The sequence below is a fragment of the Triturus cristatus genome, chromosome 9 (genome assembly GCF_964204655.1).
Source record: "Triturus cristatus chromosome 9, aTriCri1.1, whole genome shotgun sequence".
Lineage (NCBI taxonomy): Eukaryota > Metazoa > Chordata > Amphibia > Caudata > Salamandridae > Triturus > Triturus cristatus.
The window spans coordinates 256,817,532-256,827,898 of record NC_140592.1 but is presented as its reverse complement, the minus strand read 5'-3'; the positions used below and the strand labels follow the sequence as shown (position 1 = coordinate 256,827,898).

At 42.6% G+C, this 10,367-nt stretch overlaps 1 long non-coding RNA gene across 1 annotated transcript; it reads left to right on the top strand.

Annotated features, from left to right (window-relative positions):
- Positions 1–1,907: 1,907 nt before the first annotated feature.
- LOC146797707 (uncharacterized) lies at positions 1,908–3,433 on the top strand. Its single transcript, XR_014969028.1, has 2 exons — positions 1,908–2,287; positions 2,999–3,433. It is a non-coding gene; the product is annotated as an uncharacterized LOC146797707 (long non-coding RNA).
- Positions 3,434–10,367: the final 6,934 nt, after the last annotated feature.

Below are 10,367 nucleotides of genomic sequence, written 5' to 3'. Positions count from 1 at the left end.
GATTCTCTATTTTGCGATTGCATTTAAGTAATCGCAAATTGCGATTCCTTAAATGCAATGTATGAAGCACAGAAAAAGTGCGATTTGGCCTTAAGGAATCGCAAATTACCACCAACTTCAAGTTGGTAGTAATTTGCGAATTCTTTGAAAAATGTACTTTTTTGCATTTCTTCAAAGTGCCATGTGGCGCACAAACATACCCTTAGGGCATGTATGTGCGCCACATGTGCACACATACATATTTCAGGGGTGCAACAGGGTGTCCTTTTGACGGCCTGGCACCCTTGAAATTGCATTCTCATTTTGCGATTTTGTAATTGTGAATCGCAAATTGAGAATGTCTTCCCATTCATTCCTATGGGCCTCCTAGCCCATAGGAATGAATGGGAAGGTATTCCTTAATTGCGATTCACAATTTGCTAATTGCAATTAAGGAATGCCAAGGAATCGCAAAATATTTGCGAATTTTTTATTACATCCCGCTTTGTGATTCTCAAATAGCGATTCTCTAAAAATCGCTATTTGAGAATCGCAATAACGGTATTTGATACATATGCCCCAATGTATTTCATTTTAATGTTACACTAAATAAAAAAAATAGTATTATTTTTTACAATATTTTGATTACATTCATTTAAATTAATTCTATTTGCAATGTTTTTCAATTTTTATAAATTAACAATAAAATCATTTTACTTTAGATGAGACCTTTTTAAATAAAACTTGTTGACTTTAGGACTCTGTCAGGCACATGCATCAAACCTTTTTGCGATCGCAAACGGTGCGAATCGCAAAAATAGGCCGTTTGCGATCGCAAAAGTCAGTGTTGAAATGCATCAACTGTATATTTGCGAAAATCCATTTTTTCGCAAATATAAGGAATCGCAAAACATTCTGCGAATCAAATAGCGAATCGGTATTAGCGTGTCCCAATTAGCGAATCGCAAACAACGATTCGCTAAATGTATGCATGACAAATCGCAAATAGCGATTTCCATGAAAATCGCAAATTAGCGATCGCTAAATAAGAAGGATCACAACCAGGTGGTAATCATGAGTGCAAATCACAGACAGGTGAAAACCAACTGAAACCCATTTAAACACACCCAGAATGAGCCAGCACTGTTCACAATGGCAGGGATTTACCTGATGGCGAGGAGGATGAGGCTGCAGGCTGCCGCACAGAGACGGAGGCGAATGAATGAGCGCATCTTCAGAGTCCGCATAACTTTGCTAGGCCAGCAAGAGGATGAGATATACGACAAGTATAGGCTCAATGCAGCAATGATCCATGATCTAATCAATGAATTGGACCCCATAATGCAACGACAGACACGTAGGACCAATGCCATCCCAACGCATGTGCAGGTCCTATGTTGCCTACACCTTCTGGCGTCAGGCAGTTTTCAGGGGGTCATTGCTGTTGCGGGAGGTGTGTCACAAAGCGCACTTTCAAGAATATTGAAAGCATTCCTTGATGCCATGATGGCCGTGATCGGGTCTCATATCAAGTTCCCTACCACCGCGCTTGACCTTGCAAAAACCAAACAGGAGTTCTACCAGATAGCTCGTTTCCCACATGTTTTGGGTTGTATTGATTGCACCCACGTTGCAATATGTCCCCCTGCAACACAGGAATATATATATAGAAATAGGAAATGTTACCATTCCCTCAATATTCAGGTCGTTTGCAATGCCAAAAACATTATCACTGACATTGTTGCGCAATTTCCAGGGAGTGCACATGACTCTTATATCTTCAGGCAAAGTGGCATACACACCCGTCTTGTCAGGGGAGAATTTGGAGAGGGACATCTGCTTGGTAAATATGTGTTATAGTTTATCACTGTCATTGTACGTATGTCAATGTGAAGCTGCCACTGACTCTTTGCTCCATTACATGTAGGTGACAGCGCATACGCCTTGCGTAATTACCTAATGACGCCTTACCTCAATCCCACAACTGCCAATCAACAGAGGTACAATGCAGCACATATGTCGACAAGGAACATCATAGAGCGCACATTTGGGCTGTTGAAGAGCCGATTCAGATGTCTACATAAGACCGGTGGAGCACTGAAGTACAACCCTGAACAATGCTGCAAGATAGTAGCGGCATGTGCCATGCTGCACAACATAGCGACAAGGGGAGGAATGGACATCGAGGTGTCTGACAGCGATTCGGAGGATGGGAACCAGCAAGTGCCACAACACCATGCAGCACAAGGGGCAGGCGCAGCAGAAGGGCGTAGGAGAAGATTTGACATCACACAAAATTATTTCTGAGGTGAGTAATGATGACACAGAAACTGACTATTGCTATCAAAGTCTTCTTTAATTAAATAAAATTGCCATGAGTGTTCAAGCACACTTGTAATCTGACCAGTGCAATGGACATAAGTGGTTTGCAAATGTCAATTCACTTGTCAGTCTGTGAAAAGTCAAATCCAAATAAATGGTTACGTCACCATAGTGGAATGCACTTGTACATGCCAGTCTAGCGCTTTTTCCCACGAACACCCAGACGCCTGTCAGACCCAGCATTGTCATCCGTTATGTTGGAAGCGGCGGGGGTACTGCTGCGTGTGTTGCGTCTTCCTGCAGTGCGGACTGGAACAGCCACACTACTTAGGCTTGAGCCACCCTCACTACCCTCTTCGGGCGTCGAATTGTTGGCCGCAATTGTGGAAGCATTTAGCAAATCAACTGCATTGGTGACCTGGTCCAGTGCTTTAGCCACATCGCCGCTCCAATGGCACATTTCAGTTTGCATGGTCACAGACCTACGCGCCAGCAGTGCAGTTGTCGTGGCCAATCTATTGTTTGATTTAGCAAACATTTTCAATTGCACCATTAGTTGACGATGCTGTCTCTTCTGGGATACATTTCCCTCATGCATCACCTTGCTCAGTTGCTGCACACTTTCTGACAGTACTGCTATGTTGCTAGCCATCTTGCCAACTTGCAATTGTACTAATCGTGTGTTTTTTGTCTGCAGGCGCTGCATACGGAGCATCTGTCCCTCAAGACCACCCCAGACATCACTTGGTTGCTCCTCCTGCTGTGTCCTGAGTGCTCTTCCTCTCCTACGCCGGGCTCTGTGATTAGTTCTGGGGACCTGTGGTTGTGTTTTTGTGATGGAAGTTGTCTGGCCATGGCTGCCACCTGGTGTTGCATCAGCCTCATCATCTTCACACTCCATGGTGACTAGGGATGGAACAGTAGCCCTGCGTGACTTTGTTGGACGTGAGGGATTTATTTGCACCACAGGTGTGTCCATCTGTTCACCTGCGCTGGTGTCCTGCATGTCTGGGGAATCGCTATCCACATCTTCTACACGTTGCGCATCTGTGAGGTGAAACAGTGCAACACTGTATTATTTCATGTCTGTGATATTAATTGCACAGTAATAAATATCTGCCTTTGTAAATGATTTTATACTCTATTAAGCTTTTTTGGGTTGTTACTCTGAGATTTGACATTTTAACTGCTTGACCTGACTACATCTCCCATAATGCCCCTCACCTACTGAACGCATTGTGTACTGGATGTTCAGGGTCTGCACTTGGGCTGTACTGTGGTCGAGTTCTACCTTTACATTTTGTAACACTAAGAAAACATACATTCATCTTACCTTCAGATGTGTTTGCTGCTCCGGACGTGTCCAGCTGGGTCACACCAACAACAGCTTCTGGCTGGATGGTGGATTCAATCAAGTCCTCCATGGGAGTGTTCCCAGTGTCTGTTGGTGTTCCCCCTCCTGTCTTCTTTGCCTCCTTCAGGCGGTCAGCTATGCGCACCTTAGCCCGACTGCGCAAGTCGTACCATCGTTTTTTGAGTTCTTCAATGGTGCGGTGTGTCACCCCAATGGCATTGACCCTGTTTTGGATCCGGAGCCAGATTTTCCTTTTCTCCTGCTCTGCCACTTTCAATGATGCCTTTCCAAACAGCTTGTCATGGCTGTGGACTACTCCCTCAATGAGGGTGTCAATTTCTTTTTCTGCAAATTTAATTTTGCGTTTCCTGCCTGTTTGGCTCTCCTCTGCTGTTTGTGAGGCTTCCATTTGATATCACAGGTTTCTCTTCTGTCTCTGTCACACTCCTGTTCTGCTCCCAGAGCCAGCTCCCTCCTCTCCCTGACACTGTGCACTGGAAATGAGGCTGGTGCTGCTCACTTCCTGGTTGTGATGTCATCAGGATGCATCAAAAAGCGACTTCGGTATTAGCGATTTCGCTAATTGCGAAATCGCTAATAGCGAGTTCGCAAATGCCGAAATCGCAATTTATTTAGCGATTTTTAGCGATTCGCAATATTCTCGCAATGTTTTTGTTGCATCGTGTTTTGCGAGTCTTTATTTGCGATTCCTTAAAATTCGCAAATAAGGACTCGCAAACTCTCTTTTTGATGCATGTGCCTGTGTGTTCTTTACCATTTCTAAATAGTGTTAAAGTGCTTTTGCTCCCTCCTTCAAACATGGTTAAATTGGCCTTCCCCTAATTGATACATTTAATTTACTTGTAAATTCCTAGGCTATGGTACTACATGTACCAAGGGTATGTACATTAAATGGGACTCATGGGCAGCAGCACCCATTGTGCCACCCACAAATGAGCCTTTCAAAAACATGTCTCAGGGCTGCCACTGCAGCCTCTAGTGCAGTTTTAAACTGCCATTTTGACCAGGCAAAATAAACCTTTTTACAGGCATAAACCTTTGTTTTTAATACATATAAGTCATCCCTTGACCGCCGAAGTGCATCCTGGCAGACCAGGTCCTGATGCACACAAAATGGCACCTGAGTAGGCTGGACCCGGTAGAGTTGACGGAGTGCACAGAGAAGGAAAGTGATTGCCCTTCGAATAGAACCACTGGATTCATTAGCACCAGAGACCAGTAGGCCAATTGACCTCAGTGGGCAAAGTCACCCCACCCTGTTTGTGGACTTAGGGCTTACCCCAGACAGACCCAGTCACCAGAATGACAACCACAGCATCCTTTAGCATGTTCATCCTCCTGCATCACTTTAATCAGGACCACTCCATTTAAGTTACTAGCATGTGGCCACTAATGTTGGAACTGGACTGGAGACCGAATTTTCCTATGAGATAACTGTTCCTTCAGACCTCCTGACCAGCTCCCTGACAAATTAGGTCATGTAAAGTAACGGTAAATTACTGCATTAAAGAAGAGAAAGGTTTGTAAAAGTTTCCATATAGTTTTTAAATCCTGCTTTAGTAGTACTTACCAATGCTTGGTTGCGTTTGAGTAAAGAAACTGTGATTTATTGTTTCTTCAAGTATTTACATCTCTGGACCCCTCCTGTGGATTTTGTTCATTTTTGTGTTCAATAAACTCCTAAAAATAGAGTCTAATTTGATGAGTTGGTGTTGGATTTCTTGAGAGCCATGTTTATTTCTCTTCCAATTGTTTTGGTGGTTATTAATGCTTTACATTTGAGCCTGACTGCTGCCCAGGCTTGACCTAAGGTTTCTATAAACAAGAATGACTGGACCCAAGATGAGACTGTGAGTTTATTACACAAAGGGGACATGCAATCATGCCATATAATAAACCACATTTCATCCCAGTAGACATTTGAAGACTTTCTCCACCACTGCGTTTACTTGGGAAGTCATGCCAAGTTTGTTGTTTATTTTGATTCTGAGGATTCTTGCTTGTGAGCAAAGCATGGGGGTGGGTCCAAGGTCTATGCGCCATCAGGTGGAGTCTCACAGTGAAGCGTTCTTCCCAAAGACTTCCACCTCAGTCTTATCCTGGTTCAATTCAAGGCAATTGGATTTCATCCAAGTGTCTACTTCTGTCATGCATGTGGTGAACTTGTTGCTAGTTTTAAATGCTTTGCCTGAGAGAAATAGTATCAGTTGCATGTCAGTGGCATAAATGAAGATGTTTATGTTGTGTGTTCATATGATGTCGACCAGTGGGGTCATGCAGATGTTGAGGTGTTGGGCTGAGTGAGGGTCCTTCTGGGGCTCGGCAAATAAGATCTTGTGCTTCAGAGGCATATGTACTGCAAAACAACGTTCACAAGGAACTAATTCGAAAAAAATTATCTATTACATACAATCTCAATGATTGCTTTTGAATTAATCTCATACCAATAAGTCAAGAAAAAGGAATACAAATTTTTTTTAAACAAAGACAAATCAATGATAAACACAGTAAGTCTACACAAGACCCTTTTAGATTACTGAAATCTACCAAGCCTCAGCCAAGGTCTTTATTTAATAATCACTTTTTTATATCACATATAAAAACACATTTTATATATACACAAAACCTCTCTTTCTTACATTCACAGTGAATGGTGAGCCCCAGTGAAACAAACCATAACCTTATACAATGTGACAAGACAAAAAAGATTTGTGGAAGGTTATTGGAAAAATTGTAAGGACAGTTTATATACAATGTACAGTGATTCAGTCAAAGCTGTCTCTTATTTTGTTGTCGACGGCGTTTCGACCCACTTTTAAATACCGGGTCTCATCAGGACTGTAATTCTAGGGACAGTATAACACATACAGTCGTCCGTATAGGATCCAGTATGTTTAGAGATGTGGCGGATGAAAGTTACATCCAAACTTGGGTTCTTTTTTACCCTCCAAGGATAGGGGTCAATTATTACACCGGATATTTAAGGAGATTCAAATTGCTGTTTCAACACTTATGTTCAATATCAGAAGAGAGGATGAAAACTCCCATGATCAGTAACGATTCTGCTGTATATTCAAGAAAGCAGTGCTCACCCATTCGTGGCACCTTGGTCGATACGTGTTCTTTCACGCAAAGCCCGTAGCCGAATTAATCTTGCTAGCATTGTACTTACCCGGTTCACAGGGACATAAGGGTCGCTCTTGTAAATCTAGAATATCAGAGGCATATGGGCAGAAAGGGTTTGTGTTTTTTCCAGTGAGGAAGAAGCAGATCCATGCGAGGATGTGTTTCTGGATGCCTACTTCATGGAGTCATTGGATTAGAATGTGGTGGGAGACAGTGTTGAAAACTGCTGATAGGTCTAGATGGGTGAGAGGTGCACTTTCCCTCCTATGGGGGCTCATCCAGATGTAATTCAATGCTGCTATAAGGGCAGATTCCATGCAGTGGTTGGGTCTCAATCCTAATTGTGTGGTGTCGAGAAGCTGATGTTTGGTGAGGCGGTCAAACAGCAAGAGAAACAGCACAAAATAAGCACAGTAAAATTGAGAAGAAAAGACACAACGAGAGAAAAAGCACAAAGAGTGAGAGGGAAGGTACAAAAAGCAAGTAAAAAAAGGCACAAAAGGTCACTGTAAGAGTGACAGAAAAAGGTTGATAAATTGAGAAGTGGCACAAAAGTCACAGAGAGAGACCGATGTGAGAGAGAGCAAAAGGGTGAGAGGTGAGGAGGGTGCATCAAGGTTCTGGAGTTTGGTCGGCAAGGGCCTTGTTCTGTTGGATGACTGGTCACAGGTAAGTCCAGGGAGGGCCTGGGCAGGGATAGGCCTATGTACCAGCTAATTTTCAATAAGAATGCAAATGAAAATATTTTTGAATTGTGAAACATCATATGTCATATACGCTTTAACATGCACTTGCAATAAAATGAACATTGGTAGCAACAAACATCCAATACACAAAAGAATGCTTCAAAATCTTAGAGCTATTTTGAACAGGATTGTGTCTTACTATATGCCTAAATATGTTGCCAATGTTCATAACTGCACAATTCAAGATTTACTATATTTTGCCTTTGATTCTGTGAAATATTGTGAAGAGGAGGAGAAAGAGAACAAATCCAAATGTATCTTTAGATCAAAAATATAGTGGGACTAAACATCTGGATCTTTCAGGATAAATAATAATGAAGAACTGCATTTCTTTCTTGGACAGTGAAGTAAAAAACATATTGTGGCGCTATCACATTTCTCTAACTAGGCTGTTTAATCATTTTTGCTTGTATAGTAGGTTTTCATTGCGCATTTTTTTATCACAAGTAATATTTTCTTTTTGTGTCTTTATTTCTCCTTTTTCGAGTATGGATCCCTGTAAGAAATGAGGTTACTGGTTGAGGGGGGGAGGAGTGACACCTTTACGCAAAGCAACAACCACAATTCTTGGCAGGGTGATCAACAAAAGTCACTAAATTAAATGTGCTTAACCCTCTGGTAGCTTGACACAAAAGCAGTCAGGTTAACTTAAAGGCACTATATAAAGTATTTATGCAGCACAAAAACAGTAATAAAAAGACACCACAATTGAAGAAAAATCTATTTAGAAAAAAAGATTCAATTTTAATAAAATAAAATGAAACCAGAGGACAAAAATCCAATTAGTAGAACCAGAGATATTCAATTTCAAAGATTGAAGTAAATATAGCATATAAAAGAGCCAATGTAGGGTATCTGGCCACGGTGGACCGGGACAAAGTCACAAGTTCAGGCCGATTGCAATTGAGCGCAGGCCAGGCACAGGACCAAATTACGCCTTACTAGGAGTTGTTCTTCATCTCCTTTGAATGAGGTATGCGCAATGTTACTTTGTGAGGCTTCACATCGATCGAGGTTGGTTCTGGTGAAGCTTTCAGCTATGTGGTGAGGCTTTGCATGGCTTTGCATCACTCAGTGTTGATTCTGATAAAGCTTTCAACTGCTCGACAAGTCTTTGCGATGCTTTGTGTTGCTTGCCATTGGTTCCAAAGAAGCTTTCAGCTGTGCGGCGAGGCAGTGCCGTCCTTTTCGTTGCTTAGCATTTTTCCTATGAAGCGCTCAGCTATGCAGTGAGACTTTGCGGGGCTTTGTGTTGCTTCGCCCCAGATATGAAGGAATCTTCAGTTAGGCAACAAAAAGCTCTCTCTGATGCATAATAGGGACCAAAGGCCTGGAGAGGTACCTCTTGGGGATCAAGGATTCACTGCAGCTGCGGTCAGCAAGGCTTAAGCAGGTCCAGTTGCAGGTTCAGGCAGCAGGCCAGTTGGGCAGGTTCTTGAGGCTTCTTGAGTATGTTGTTTCCGCATATCTCAGAACAGGAGGATAGCCAACTAACCCTTGCAGTCACTTATGTTACCCTGGGATGAAGGGAGCAGATCCAGTTTTCTTTCTCAATGAGCAGGAAAGGTCACAAGCATCAGGGCAGCACTCTGAAGAAAAAGGCAGGCCTCAAGCAGCCAGGTAATTGTCTGATAGTGGCAGGGCAATCCTCTGAGGAACAACACAGTCCTCAAGCAGCAGGGCATTCCTCTGGGGAACAAGGCAGTCCTTCGTCTGTACTGTCCACAGGTTCAGAAGTGTAATGAAGAGGTAGTTCAGGAGGTTCAGGAGGTTCAATAGTTAAACCTGGTGCAAGCCTTTGAAGTAGGTGTGGTATCCTGGCTACCCCCAAATCTAGTTCTGGAAAGGCTTTCACTTTCCCTGCCACCGGTCTAAGTAGTCAAATGTCCATTTTGTGTGTGCTGGAGGCAGCCCTTTGAAATATAAGTGAGACAGGGAACATCTCCAGCCAACCCATTCTGGCAAGATATACCTGCTAATATCTAATCCCCCTTTGTCTTACTGTCTGGTAGAAATACATAGAGGCCAAATAGTAAAGCTATTTCCCGCCAAGAGACCCAGGACAAAGTCAGCAGACACAACATTTTTAGGACAAGAAAATGGCAACTTTCTAAAAATTGCATTTTCAGAATAGTGACTTAAAATCCGCCTCTACCGTTAAAGAAGATTTTGACTTCCAATTCATCTGAGTTCAAACATAGCAACACTAATTTATTTTATTTTATTATGGAGTTTTATATACCATGAACTTGACCCGGTATCGGAGCACTTTACATAGCACCAGTTGCGTTACATGAGGACACATTCATTTTTGTTAGACATGGGGAGATTAAGTGATTTGTCCAGAATCACAGGATGTTCAGCGTCATTGCCAAGACTCAAACCTCGATTCCCCAGATTCGAGGTCGACCGCTCTAGCTGTTAGGCCAACTCCTCTCCCATATGTTCTCAATCAAAAGTTAGCACTTATTTATTGTAATAAGGCAACCAGATGCTAACCAATAGGAGATATAGGCCTTGCAGTAGTGCAAAAACAAACGTAAGGCTTTTTCAGACCAATAAAACGTCAAAAAACACATGACTTCTGTTTTTTACATACAATGCACACTGTGTTGCGGTGGGTTAGGGACTTCCCTTGGGGTGATATGTTTTAAAAAGGAAGGCTTAGGCCTGGTAAATTGTTAATTTTGTCAGGTCAAATTAACAGTTTTAGAACTGCACTACAGGCTGCAGTGGCAGGCCCGAGACATGTTTTAAAGGACTACTTAAGTGGGTGGAGCAAGGAATATGGTAGTCCCACTAGTAGCATTTAATTTACA